The sequence below is a fragment of the Parasteatoda tepidariorum genome, chromosome 4, assembly GCF_982258835.1.
Source record: "Parasteatoda tepidariorum strain Cologne lab strain chromosome 4, Ptep-v5.0, whole genome shotgun sequence".
Lineage (NCBI taxonomy): Eukaryota > Metazoa > Arthropoda > Arachnida > Araneae > Theridiidae > Parasteatoda > Parasteatoda tepidariorum.
The window spans coordinates 112,474,551-112,490,414 of NC_141758.1; the positions used below are offsets into that span (position 1 = coordinate 112,474,551).

The following is a 15,864-nucleotide window of genomic DNA, read 5'->3' on the forward strand; positions in this document are numbered from 1 at the left end:
TGCTATTATGTTATTATTACTATATTATTATATTTTTTGCAAATTTTTTTTTGGAATTTTTTTATTTAACACTATTTGTTATATCAAAAGAGAACGATAACAATATTTGCATATTAAAAAATTTATAATTTATTTCGAATGCTTCTTGAAAATGCTATATCCTCGAAAGAAAGTTTTAAAGGCAATTTGAAAGAAGATAATAATTCTGAATCAATTAAAAAAATTTGAAAATTTCTCAATGTTATTCAAACATTGATTATAAATATTTTAATTTAAAACAAATTACTAACCAAAATAAACAATTATTGTATTAAGATTAGTAAAATTAAGTTAATAACAATTAAGAATAATTAATAATGAAAGTACACATTTTCCCTTAGGTGTTTGCTCATGGAAACCCAAGGACAAATTCATAGAAACAAAATGAGATAGAACCTCTAAAATGTAAAGTTTTCTAATTATTAGCATAAGAAAATTTTTCTGTGTGCTTAACTACTTTTCGGAAAACTAGAACATATTATTTTCCTCTTTTTTTTAAATAAAAATCTACATAATTAACAGAAGCGATGGACGGGAAATTCATTACAGTATAGTTATAAAGTATCATCGGGCTAATAGAAAGTTTCTTACTTTTCCTTTCCATGAAGCCAAGTGTGGATTAGTTATTAAAAATAATCCCAAAAAGTGGAGTGTATACCGATATATATTTGTCCCCGAGTCTTGAACTGAGTTACCACGTTGAATGACATGGGTCACCGGTGACCGGCACTGAGTTTGTTCGTAGCACCACGTGGGTCACCTGTGACCCCCGTGGGGCCAAGATTATTAGAAACATATAATTCGAGAAAATTTTTAATGATTTTATTTTTTTTATATTATTATCGCTGCTAAAATAGTTTGAAGAAATTAATGCAATATAGAACACACGAAAATCATTTTGGCTAGACGGGGAAGCCATGTAAAATTAGCGTGGCATTCAATGTGTTCCAGATTTCAAAAGATATGGTGTTGACACGTGAATAAATTGTATGTTGAATGCATAGTTGACCATGTATGTTGAATGCATAGTTTTAGCTCAAAATCTGGAAACAGTTACTGAGTTAATCATAAACTTTATTAAGTAGTCAATGCAACAAAATCAAACGGTTTTAAAAATTAAGTCTTGAACAAAAATAAAAGAGGGAAAGGTTACTATTGTCTCTAGTCCATAGCGTATTAAATTGTATAAAATTTTGCAACAGAAAATAACTAATTTGATTTCAGCTATTTATGAAGTTCTGATAAAGTTTTTATAATGAAATATTTCTTACGATCTTATGATTGCATATCGAAATGAATGAATGATAAAAGAATCCTAACATTTTTAAAAAGAAAACGATTTACTTAAATTTATATCATTCACGTATTAAACGTATGTTGCCCTACTTGTTTGAAATAATTTTTTTTTTGATATGCGGGATTGTCATATGCGGGACAATAAGGTTAAATAATTCCCAAAGAAGGGGGGGAAAAACGGTGCTCATTCTTAAACAGAATATCATTTTAACATTTAGATATCTCCAAAGCATAAAAGGGATATTTGTTCAATATGATTCTTTCTTGTGATTGTTGAAAACAGACTGGCACAAAAAAGGGAGGGTTGTAAGAGAAGGCTACCGTCTTTTGCTCCGAAAGTTAATATTATAAGCAAGGTTTTCATCATGGTCAGGGTGCGTAGTCAAACTTTCCAACAAAAAATAAGCACCCTTTAAGTAATTTTCAAGCAATCTAAAAATATTTTCATACACTTGCGTAAAAAAAAATCCTAATTAGGATATGCACAGCAATAAAAAAAAGTTTTTTTTAGATTGTTTAAAGTTCATTTATAAAATAAAAACAACCAAATGTAAAGATATTTTCAATGACTTTAAATAATTGTGATAAAGAAACTAGCTTCTGATAAATATAGAAAGTAAAATAGTGAAAATCATGATTTTGCTTTCGTAACTTTTGACGACACGGCAGAGAAAAATTATCAGTTTGAATAAAAAGCCCTTTTTACAATCCCCAAATTGAAAAAGCTTCCTCAAGAGTTTTTTAAGAAACGTAAACCAAAAATAAGCACCTTTAAAAACGATACGCACCTTGATAGCTCATAAGAAAGCTATTTTAGAATTCTTAGATTAATTTAAATCTTATCCTATTACATAATTAAATTTTGAAAAATATCCGACGTCTATGCTTACAGCTAAATACAAAATTTAGAAAAAAAGTTCCATTTTTTTAAGAAACGTTTTTCAAGTCCAGTTAAACGCTTTCCCAAATTCAAGCAATTAAATATTTCAACAATTTACGACTTCAATAGTAAACTGCAGTTTAAAGTTAAAAGCATTACTTTCTAAAAATAATGCGCAGCAAAAATATTCAGGAATTAAATGCCATATTAAAAAATATACTTTGTGTTAAAAACAATTTAACACTTCGAATTAAAAAAAAAAAAAGACTAAAATTCAAATGTATAGAAATGGTTGATCATTTCTGAACCTATTTGACTTTCTCGTAGAGTATACGATAGAAACAAAACTGATTTTCACGCATAAATGTTCATCATGAATAATTAATACAGCATTTTCATGATAAATAGAATTTTAATTATTTCTAGTTTATTGTAAACAATCCTTGAATTTTCATTTTATAGAACGCAAAAAAATATTTGGTATTAGTTATTTAGACAACATTTTATTCTAAAAAAATTGTCAGCCAACTAAAAAGTAGTAACTTCTGTTTAAAAAGGTTCTTCACAATGAAAAGGCATTATCGTTTTTAACTAGGAATTTATTCTTTTACTATTACACATACTTTTGGGAATTCAACTATTTCTTACACCTTATATTTGATTACTCTTTAAAACCCTTCTTTAAAGTGAGGAAAAAATCGTTTAATTTTATTTTATTTTATTTTAAATTTGTCTTAGTTTCATTTTATTTTAATTTTATTTATTTTAATGTATAATTTAAAACGGTTTTTCAAAATTAGTAATATTTCTCTAGAAAACGTATCCATAATACTTGCTCTGGGGTGGGGGTTGAAATAAAATGTTTTTAGTTGATAAATTTTTTGACAAAATTTATTCGCTACAATGACTTTTAAATTAACACACAATATCTTAAAAATGGAATAAAATTCATCATAGTAGCTAATAATTGGGAAATGAACAACATAAGCTCAGTTGTATATAAACCTGCATAACTGATATTTATGCAAGTTATCCAGCTTGGATAATACAAGTATTCTAACCTTGAATCGACAGTTTAGTTAATCGGGGAATAAACTTTTGTTCAACTCTTTGGAACTTTTTTTATAGTTAAATAATCATTCAAGTAATTACCTCAAGCAATTCAGAGTAGTAGTTCGTGTATGACGAAATATTTCGTCATAGCTAATCATAACAGGTCATAAACAGGTTAAACAATAGTTTAAAATTTTTTTCTTCGTTTGAAATATAATCACTCAAAAACACTTATTAAAATATTCTATTAATCATAAGCTACTATACGTGTCTTAAGCATATAAAGTGGTTTGAACTATGTTTTTCTTTGATAACAGATGCTACTACGAATTTCTTATTCAGTTTTAAATAACAATACCAAAAAAAAAAGAAAAAACTAAAATATTTTTTAAGTGTTAGGAAATTGCCCAGTGAAATAATCCTATTTCAATATTAAACATCTAATATGTGAGTTAAGTATGTAACATTTAAAAAATAAATAAAAAAAAAAGAAAAATTAATTGGTAGTTTTAAAACACTATCTCTTTCGAAGCTTAATTAACAAATAACAGAATCATAATCTGCAGCCAAATTAGTGCAGCACAAATTTATTTATTTTGCTTTACGGACAAAAAATTAATATCTAAACACGGGCTCTTCAGATAAATCTTTTTCATGGCTCTGCTTAGCAGTACAGTAATTTTTATTGTTGTAGCGTCTCAAAGCAGTTATGAAATAGTTGAAATTGAATATGAAAAACTTCCTCAAGAAGACTTTTAATCACTCGTAAACACCATTTTCATTTTCCATGAATTTGTAGTAAAATACTACTTGGTATTAATTTTAATGCAGACCTTTTAAGCAAAAGAGTCAAAGCCAAACTCATGATGGCCTTACGTACCCAAGAGCTAACAAAATCAAATAGTAACCAAATTAATCAAATAATAACCGAACTTTTATTGAATTAGTAAGGGAGCTTTCAATCTGGAAGTTCTTTTTCGTAGAGGAAAAATGCACCTTCCCAAAGGGAAAAATTTTAATTAATTTGTAAATGAAAAATAACACACCTCTTCATGGGAAATGTGTCGCCTCTCACTTTCAGGTTAAACACACATAAAACGTAGAATAATAATCATTTTTGGGAATGTTAACAATCCAATTTAGCGTAATTTTAGAGAAACTTTTGGTTAAACCAAATTCACCAAATTGCTCAATCTATCACCAAAACTATAACAACTGCATTAAACACCAAACATCGATAGTTTACTTTTGACCTAAAAATGGTTACTAAAATTGAAAGGTTTCATCCCATCTCTGAGATATCCTCCCCGCATCCTCAATATTCCTCTAAATCAAATTTAGGTCAAAAGTTTGATTTTTTAGAGTGGTCCCTTTTGACAGAGATGCCAACTTTTCGAACTAGATTTTGAAATCAGAACACAAAAATATATAAAGTTGGTGTTAAGGGAATCAAATTAGTTTTTTACGCAATTTTAAAATGTATATACAATTCACGTTTTATGTGGGCATGTAATGTTAATAAACTCATTCATGTGTTTACCATTGAACAAAATAGTAACAAGATTTTCAGGTGCGCAGCCAGATTTTTCAACAAAAACTAAGCCCCTTTTAAACACTTTTTTTAAGCACTCAAAAAATATTTTCAATCACTTTTCAAAAAAACAAATCATGACCAGGATCTGTGCAGTAATAAAAATTATTTCTTGTTTAAAGTTCTTCATTCATATTCATAAAATGAACAAAAAGGAAAAATATTTTCAAAGACTACCCATAATCATGATAAAATAACTAGTTTCTGATAGCAGAGAAAATTGTGAAAATCATGCATTTTTTGTCATTTATGACGACACTTGACAGGTCAAAGAAAAAATCTTTTTTGAAAGAATGAAAATTAAGCACTTTTACAAACCTGCAATGAAAAAAAGCACCTTTAAGGGCTCTTAGAGAGCGTAAATCAAAAATAACCACCTTTAAGCATTTTTTAAAAACGCCACGCACTCTTTTATTAAATGGTCAATTTAAAATAATTAATTGAAATCATTTTTCAAACATTTAGTAAACAAGAACTAGCCTTTATTGCATTTTTGGCATGTTGCATTTGACCCAATAAACATTTTTTCCCATAGCATTTCAGATTTGAGTTTATGCTGATATGCTTTTCTATAAGAAATTAAGTTTTCAGAATAGCTTGTTGGAAGGTAGAAAATGAGATTTCTTTCCCTTTTTTAAATTTCCTGCCTCTACCAGAATGCTTTCTTTTATTTATTGCTTTCAAAATTGTTTGAGGAGTAGAAAATAATTATATTATTTGCAAACTATAAAATTTCTTAGCCCCTGGTAGTTAAGGGTCAAATAAATTTAAATTAAACGGAAATTCTCCAAATCCGAAATTTAAATTACAATAAAAGTGTAATAATAACGAACAAATCGTAATGGTAAGCACCTCTGCTTTATAAAAGTAGACTCTCGATACAAAACTAAAAAGAACTAAGTTTTTCCCTCCATCTTCACCCAAGTCAAAATTTTTAATGGTCATCATCCAATATTTACCATTATGCATCCATGGTTCTTGATATGACAGCAAACTTCCGTCATTCCACGGTGGAAAATTCTACTTTAATACTATGATGGTTAACCATCAAGAGAATTCTCATGGACCAACAATCCATGATGATCCGTGATGGTCCATGATGGATCAAACTATACATATTAATGGGAATTCTTGTTGGTTCTTAGAAATATACCGTCAAAACATTTTGTTTTTATTCCATGTTGGCCTATCACAAATCAGTCCGAATTCCGACATTGGTTGTTCATGATCGTTCTAACATTTGATTTCTAAGAAACTATGATGGAAATTTTTGATGGTTTATCATGAACAAACCATTAAAACAAGTTGCTAATCTTATGTTGGACCATCATAAATCAGTCCGAATTCCTGAATTGAGGTGATGGTTACTTAAGTTGGTTACCATGAAAAATATAATGGTTCATGATGGATTCATTGAGGAATACCATCAAGATTCTGCTTTTTCATCAATGGAAAATCGAATATTTTAACTTGGGCACTGACATTAGATCGGAGCTTGTTTCGACAAAACTAGAAAAAATAAAGCATCGCACTCCCAGTGGCACCACAATCTCATCATCTGTGCAACTTTTGCAACAAAGATTTTGACTGCTAAATGGTTAAAGTTTACTTAACCTTTAAACAAATTTCTAACATCAATATCTTCATTTGATCATTTAAAACTTAAAAGAAAAATACTATTTTGAGCTGTGGCAGAATTGGTCCACGTGTTGCGCGATGCCACTTTAGGAGCTTATTGTGAAACTTTGTCAATAGTAAATAACTTTTATTCCGTTGCATTTATGTAAGTAGCACTAATGTAGCAATGTCCATTTTTAAAACAATTATTGGAAAAAGAATTTCCACGGGATTAGTTCTTTGCTGAATATTGCTATTGAATGTAATAATGAATCAAAAGTATCAGCAAAATACTTTTATAAATTACGATAAATGCGAACATTATAGAGGTTTTTTTTCCTTTCAGTGTTCAACCCTTAACGGTTCAGAAGTACACAACATTTAATTCCCACTATCCCACCAAGAATATTTATAATGATTAATTATAAAACTAATTATAGATGCATAATTAATGACAATTAATTAGTTGCAAATATGGCTACAATAATTGTGACAAAATAATAAAATGATTTTATCCATCACGTATGTGGACTCATATACCGTTTACGTGGTGTCCCGTAAGGGGTTAAAATGTAATTAATCTTTCTTTTCGCGTTTGTTTCACAATAAGCACTTAGGGTTTCTAACACGTGATTCGTAACCCCTTTTTTCTTAACTCTCTCTCTCTCTCTCCCTTTAAAGTTAAAGATCAAAGCAACAAAAATTACAAATTAAATGTATAACTTAAAATATAAGAACCAGTTCCCAACGTTTAAGCACCAATGCGCCATGTCTTTATCTACTCACAATTTATTCATTTGAATATTTTACTATTAGAAAACCATCTCTCAAAACGGCATAAAAATTTGGGCTTCTAATGATTAAGTATAATTGTATACATAAAGCGATGCGTATTGAATTAGGTTCATCATAATCCATTCACGATATTATTATTTTTTATTATAATATTAATTTCCCAATAATATTTTTTACATCGTAAAATCGGTTGAAAAGTTATTAAATCTGAGCTGAACACTTAGGTTTATTGAAAAAAAGTCAAAATTCCGTAACATTAAGACACTTAGAATAATTGCCAAAAAGTATAAGTTGAAAATTAAACGAAATACAGAGGAGAGGGAACGTATAATTATGGATTAAAAATAATTTTTACAAAACTTAGTTCCTTAAAATTTTACGAAGGCTATTGGTCAACAAAAAACTATGGGTACTAATACAATATAGAATGCAATTTCGACTGCTAAATAATTTCATTGTCACTGAATATATTTAGAACCATTAAACAGTTTTATTTAAGATAGTACAACATCAAAAAATCGATGCTTATAAAGCATGTTTATAAGTCAGTGACAAACTTTTTCCTCAACCACTTACACGATTTCTGTTTAAGTTTCGTACGTTTTTTTTCGTATCATTTCTTTTAAAAAAGAAAAGTTAAAAGCTTACGCAAAAATTTCATATTTCACGAGCTCCAATTGACACTTTATATGAAAAGTTATCCCCCCGAAAAATCAAAGTGACGTCTTTTTAGCCAATATAACAATAACGAAATAATAAAACCACGAATACTTACCCACAGTGTACGGTAATTTTTCATTTGTGCTACGACCGCATTGAGAAATTTACAAAAAAATCTACACTAGCAAATCATAAATGAAATCTTATTGCTAGTGTAGTGATTCCTCCTTCCAGTACATGTTATGAGGTAACTTTATGAGAGCATGTGATGACTTCTACCTCGCAACTACTACTATAACTTTCACTTTCTCATGAGCTGTATACTGTACAGTTCTGATCGAGATGTTTGCAAGAACGGTCGTTCGTTCTAAACTCTCAGCATTTTTTGTAACCTGTTATGTTTGAAATTAATTATTAAAAGATAGATTATAATCGATTGGTTACGATGTATAAGCGAACACACATTTATTTAACTTCACCTCAATGGTGACCCGGACGTGATATGATAACGATTACTTCACTTGCAAAAGTTGAAGCTATAGAACTTTTATCAGGGTTTTTTTCGATTCGGTGGGGTAGACTTGGACAGTCAGTTATCAATATAACTTATTATTAATATATTGTCAGTTATTGTATTACTTATTATCAATATAGTGTCTTTATATTCACTATGAACATTCTGACGCTTTGTTACTTTGCCATCATGATGATAAATGATGAAAGCAATAATAATCAATAATTTTCGAAAATAATGATGTAAAAATGTACTTATCGATTTCCAACTCAATCCTCTGCGGCTTGCAGCCAGTCTTGCCAGTCAGACATAAGGTTTGTGGCCTGGGTGCCATTGTGGCCCTCCATTCAACGTACTTGAATTCTTTGTATTCTAGAATCCTGTATCCTAGGTCTTTGTATCCTAGATCCTTGTGGTTTTCGTATCCTAGAAATAAAAGTAGAAAATTAATAAGTGGGCACATTACCCAAATAAACATCATGGTTCAAATTGCGCAAAGAACTTGAAATAAGAGTATAGGGAAAAAAAACTCTTATTCCGGAACAAATACAGTCATAAATAATAAAAAAAATTGACGACTTCGCAAAGCTACGTCAACCAATAAATTGATAATATAATGTCGAACTTCTATTTAACGAACTTTCATTTTGCAAATTTCTCTATTTAGCGATTTTTTTTCTCGAGAAACCAGGAATTTTTTTAAATTTCTTCGTAAAATAACTTCCGAATAGCGAAGTAAATTTTTTATTTAACGAACTTTTCTTTAAGATCCATTTTCCCTATTTTACAAAATATTTCAGAACATTTCAAACTTGTTAACGCATTTTATGAGGGAAATGCCCTTGAATTGATTTTCGCAGCCATTTACTTTTCAGAGAAAGCAGTAAAATCTCTTTTTGTTTGCATTTCATACAGGAATCCATGAAAAGAATCAATTTAAGAGAAAGCATAACAGAAATTTATAAGGCATGGAACTATAATGTTGTGGATCGTACTATTCGTAACAGTTTTGCTAAAGCGTGGAGAATTTGGAAAGTGCGGAGGACGAGGATATTCCTTTAGAAGAACTTTAAAAAAAATGTGGGTACAGCTAAGAGAGAACCACGAAATTAATTATAATGTAATGAGGAATGATTTTCTTTTTATTGATTCTGAAGTTGCAACCACAAAAACATTAGTTGAATCGGACATTTTAGATAGTTTGAAAAATAAAAATAATACATCAATAAATTGTGCGGAAGACAAAGATGAAGACGGAGATGATGAAGAAATAACTAAATGAAATGATTTGAAACAATTCAATAGCAGATAATAATTTGCAAGATAAAGTAAAGGTGTATCTATTGCTATTTTAATTATGTCTAGTGTTTGTGAATACAAAACATGTTTTGAGTCTTTTAAGTATTTCAAACGGTGATTTTCTTTTTAACGAATTTTTTATCGGGGTTTAGCGAATTCGTTAAATAGAGGTCCGAATGTAGTTATTTTCATTTCGTATTCAAATGTGGATTGAGTCCTCTATAAAATGCAACGCTTGTTCAAACATTTGATTGCCAATAAAATATAGTGTCAGTTCAACTTTATATTCAGTGTGAATGTTCGCTTTGTTATTTTGCCATAAGCAGTTTCACTATTCATGCACCATTGAGTTTTACTCAAATGGTCATTATTGCATCACTTCAGCATCAAAGATTGACCTCAGGGAGGCGTCTTCTATGAGATCATTCTTGTCTGCACAAAACACAAAATGAAAAAAAAAATCAATGAACAAATTTAAAAAGACAAATTATTTTTTTCCAGTTTAAATAGGGTTTATGTTTGGTTTATTAAAAACTGCAGATTAAATGATGTTTTACATCTCAAACTTAAACAAGGTTGCTTAGCCAGATTTTTTAACAAAAAATAAGCACTCTTTAAGTACATTTCCGGAACTCAAAAATATTTTAATCTCTTTCTTAAAAAAATTATAATTAGGATCTGGGCTGCAATAAAAAAAAAATTCCATCGCTTAAAGTTCTTAATTTATGAACATAAAATCAATAAAATTCAAAAACAGTGAAAATTGTGAAAATCATGCACTTGTTGTAATTTAGAACTACAATCGACAAAACAAGGAAAAAATCTTTTTTTAAAAGATAGAGCACTTTTTATAAGCCCTGAATAAAAAATGAGCACCTTTAAGAACTTTTTAAAAAGGCAACTCACCCTGTTAAATAATTAAACTGATCACTTTTAGTCCAACCCCTTCGATATTAATAAAATTTGGTTGATATGAGCACACATGATTAAGTAATTCCATCAATTTTTAGATTTTTTTTTTACTTGAAAATCATATAATTAACGGACTCAAGTACAAAGTGTCCAAGTTATAAAATGACAAACTTTCATGATTCATAAAAAGATTGTAACTTTCTAAAAATGTACCGACTACTAAAATATTATCGCGTCCAGGTGGCCGGTAAAAATCGAATCCTCTACCGAACCGGTTCCGGATACCCTGCAAAAATTTTATTTGTTACCCGGGGGATTGCGTCAACCTAGTTAAATTTGGATTTATAATTCGATTGGTTCAGGGTACCCGGCTCGTATTAAAGCATTTAAGCATACAATACATCTATAAAGGATCGTGGTGGCTCAGGGGATAGAGCACTCGCCTCCCAATGAGGTGAACCGGGTAGAAATCCCAGCGGTGGATGATCGATACCGCACGATCGATTCCGCACCCGGCTCGCACCGATCATAGTGATAACGTAAAATATCCTGAGTGGTAGACGATAATGGGCTTGAGTCATCTTGACGTCAAACTAACTGTTCGCGGTTTTTCTCTCAATGTAACACAAATGCGTTGTTCCTTCAAAAAAGACATTCGTGAAGGCAATTTTCTTCCAATATTGATCCAGGAACTCCCTTCAAAAGTACAACGCTACGGAGTTGAACATTAGTAGTCGTCAATTGTTCAACGAAGGGTTATAAAATAAAATATAAAAGTCATAGAGTTTTCGGTCGAATTAATATTTTACAAGATAGAGTTCTTATCAAGATAGAGTAGGAAGTTTATCATGCAGGCATATTAAAAGGAAATAAAAAATCTAAATTTTTTTAAAAATTAATGTGAAGAAAAAGTTTCTAAAAAAAATCTGAGAAAACTGGATGATCAATCTAAATCTTTGCTTTGAAATAGAGACATTTGCTTATAGTCGACTTAATAATTAATTTTTAATTAAATTTCTTTGATTTTTCAATAGCATTTTTTGAAGTAGCTTCTGTTAAACGTAGGATATTTTTAAAAATATTTTAATATTATGAAGATATATAAAGGGAAAAACGTTTTATTTGTCAGCGTTTAATTTTAAATCAAACTATATTTACTTATATAATCTGACTTAAATACCATGATGTCTAACATAATACAATCTCTAACTTTTCGTTACTCTGTGAGAAATTTTATTTAACCTGATATTGAACCGAAGATTCCTTTTGCGGTTTCGTAATTCTTAATATTACGTAACATAGCTTTTTGCCCTGTAATTTGAACCCTGTAACTTGACCCCCCCCATTGAATTTTAAACCCTGAATACATAAATCCTTTATTAATTAACAAACAAGGGACAAGTTTACTTGATTAAAAACATGCAAAAATATACAAATCGGAAATAATAGTCGGCGAGCTTCAAGCGCTCAAAAATTGACGCCCATTTTCAAGACTTGTCAGACGTGAATGAGAAGCAACAAAACTGATTCAAGTGATAGCGCGTGAAAATTAATTTTACCCTGATTTTCCCATCTGGACCACTGTGGCTTTTCTTGTTCTGTTTTTCTCTTTATTTTCTTCTCTCTTGGCTACCGTGGTTATTTTAGTTTCGTTTTTCAGATTTATTTTTCCATTTTTTGTTGGCAACTTTCCGTTTTAATTTTTAAATCACTTTTGTCACACACTTCATTCACGTCCGACGAGTCTTGAAAATGAGTGACAATTTTTGAGCTCTCTGAACATCACTTCCGATATTACGATGCTATTACTTCCGATTTGTATATTTTTGAAGCAAATGAAGTTTTAAAGTCAATCAATGTGTTACCGTTTCAGCTTCTTGGGATTATTTTATTTAATAAGATTCAAGTTTGTTTTTATTAAAAACGTTTTCGACGAAACTAACGTAAATGGATTGTGTTTTCAATGTAAATGTATGCAACAAACTGTCTCGAGCTCTTAACCTGCTCTTCTTCAAGTTAGAGAGCACAAGGCTGATTACTACAGTTTATCCTGCGAGGCGATATTTTCAAACAAATAATTTTGTTCTTACTAAAAAGAAATAAGTTATGTAATTTCTGAGCTCAAATCAGCAGTATTTCATAAGATATTAATGATAATAACCAATTCTGGTGAGTTTAAAGTGAAAATTTGTTTTAGTTATTTAGAGATGAATTGTTTAAAAAAGGTGACATGGTTGCTACATTTAGAAAGAACTCTCTTTTTGGCAGTTCTGATTTGGCTTTTTTTCTTACTGTTTGTTCTTAGAGCATCATTATACCTTAGTGTTAGCATATTGTTCGAACCGCAAGATAAAGTTCAATTTACTGATAACCATTTAGGTTTAAGGTTCGATGTTGGTATATTGTTCACAAGTGTTTTATATGACGATTCTTATAACGATTCCTCTTTTAAAAGCAGTTAATAAATCAGGTAACAAATACAAGAGAAATAATACTCGAGTGATTCTCAAAACACAATAATCAAGTTGTGGGCCAAATAGCTTTTAAAAAAAACCCTAAAAACAGTAACCAGGGAGTATAATAGGCAGCACTTTTTAGTGTTGTGGCGTTGCGGTCTGAAATGCAAAGTCCGAACTACGAATCTCTGACGTTGGACTACGTCGCTTGCAGCCGATAATTGACGTAAACCTCATACCTGAATGGAGATATGCGTGAAGGGCGAAATCAGCAAAGCGCGCACAGTATGTTTTGGATATAACTTGGCCGCCTCCCCACATCTTGCTCTCTCTTCCCGGCGGTTCTAGCTAGCAGTCCGGCATGTTCTCGCCGGTTACCTTTTCGCAGTTTTTTTCTACGCTGCTTCAAGTGTTTAAGTTTCACGTATGTTAGAATGTTTTAGTTAAATTTACAAGTTTCCTAAATGTTAATAAAGATAGTTATTAATTTAAACTTAGTGTTATTTATGAAGAAACCTATAATCCGTTCTAGGGAACATTTTCATGTGGAAGGATTTTCTAGAGTTAGATTTCTTTTTAGAGTTTATGAGGGGACTCGAACAAAGATACCAAACAACCCACAGTGTAAACAAGTAATGTTTAAAAAAAAAGTAAATTCCTACTTAGGGTCAACAAAAAAAAAAATTGTACTTCAGGTACTTTATTAAATAATTACTATTTTTCATCCCATACAAAACTAATATTAATTAAATTTAATGAATGAATTAGTATGTGAAAAAAAATGTATTCACATCAAGTCCACGATAAGTTTAAAAAAAATTTCTTTGAACACTTGAATGAATGAATAAAAAGTATTTTATGAACGATTTGAACAAGATAATAGGGAGAGTGTGAACTAATAGCAGGAATAGAAAAAAAAAAAGGCATGTGGTATCAGGCAGATATAATAGTATAAATTGGGTGATGCAGACCACGCGTGCTACCACGTAATGTTGTTCTTTATTGAATTTATCTGACTCAGCAAATATAAAATAATTAAATATGAGCAATAAACTATTTTTTTTTGTTCAAACAGAGCTATAAGTTAGAAATTATTACAGATGTTATTTTTAAAATAGGTGAAAAACTGAATAGCTTATAGTGAAATTTAAAACAATGACTAACGCTTAACCCATCAGAAAATTCCATTTCGTTTTTCGCTCATTCCTTTCTTAAGGGAAGCAAGACGTTTTCGATGTCGAAAAAATGATTTTTTCAACCTTATCGACAAGCCATTTTTTCTTAATATTAAATACATTTTAAAACTTTAAACTTTACATTTATGACAACTACATATTAATCTAATTCAATAACATTAAAAAGGAATTTAAAATGTTTATAAATTTAATTTTTATAAGAATTTGAAAATTTAATGTAAATATAATTTTTTTTTTACCAGACATAACTTTCGGTACGCTCGTACAAAAAACAAATCATTGTAAAGTTATGAAAATTTCTATGCTTGTACATATACCTTATTTACATTTAATCAACTATATAAAGTTTATTTTTTTCATTATAATTTTGTTATACAGGGGAAGGTTTTCAAAATTTGAACGAAATTTTGCATTTTTTTTCTGAAATACTACATTTATTTTGCTTATATATAATATATTCTGTACATATTATGAAACAAACTATTTCACCTGATTGTTCAAACATATTTACATGAGTGTATGCCAATTTTTTGCTGATATTTCATGTAGAAAATTTTTTAAGCGTACCGAAAGCTATGTCTGGTAAAAAAAAATTTTATATACATTAAATTTTCAAATATTTATAAAAATTAAATTTATAAACATTTTAAATTCCTTTTTATTGTTGATGAATGATATTAATATGTAGTTTTCATAAATGTAAAGTTTAAAGTTTTAAAATGTATTTAATATTAAGAAAAAATGGCTCGTCGATATGGTTGAAAAAATCATTTTTTCGACATCGAAAACGTCTTGCTTATGAATGAATTAATATTTTAAAAAAATTGTATTAACATCAAGTATTATCCCCTACAAGTTCAAAAAAATGTATATGGGGATGCAGTGGGTGAATAAAAAGTATTCTATTAACTATTAAAAACTGAGTAAGTAATAGGCAGAGTGAACTAATAGTAAGAATTGAAAAAACACGATCCATGTGATGAGACGGAGGAAAAAAGTATGAAAGCCTTTCATAATTATCCCGACAGAAAGCTTTTCTACGTTTTGGGTTAAATTTCTTTTAGTGGCAGCTAAGCTTATGTTTTAATATATTACTCTGTGTTTTGTGAATTTTATTCAAAGCTTCTTTCCACACAACTGCACATAAATGATTCATAAGTACACACGAAACGTCACTTTTCTTTTCAAGCTCTCTGGTGGCGAGGCTTTTAAAATGTTGGCAAAAATTATCAAAAAATTGTGAAAATGTTAGTTTAATTGTCTACACTAAAAAATTTTGCAAAACGCATATTAGTTGATGGTATAATAGTTCTCTTCATCAGATTTCAGGGTTTGCATTTTATAGCGGACACCTCTCTATAGCGAACCATTTACCAAAATCTCCTTCCATAAATTTGTCATGCCTAAAACAGTTATTTTAGTATGTTATTAGTATGTATGTTAGTTAGTTCATAACCATCGTTGAACAGTCGACACAGATTTTTTCTGTTTATGACTACTAGTGTTCAACCCCGTAGCCTTGTCATTTTGAACCCAATCTAGAAGACAAGATCCTT

The 15,864-nt window shown here is 29.7% G+C and overlaps 1 long non-coding RNA gene across 1 annotated transcript in view; it reads right to left on the bottom strand.

The window, feature by feature from the left end:
* Nucleotides 1–250: 250 nt before the first annotated feature.
* Nucleotides 251–15,864, bottom strand: part of LOC107457118 (uncharacterized) — a 37,078-nt gene continuing 21,464 nt past the window's right edge. The window contains exon 3 of the long non-coding RNA XR_001585799.5: nt 251–8,871. This is a non-coding gene — a long non-coding RNA (uncharacterized LOC107457118). The remainder of the gene's footprint in view (nt 8,872–15,864) is intronic.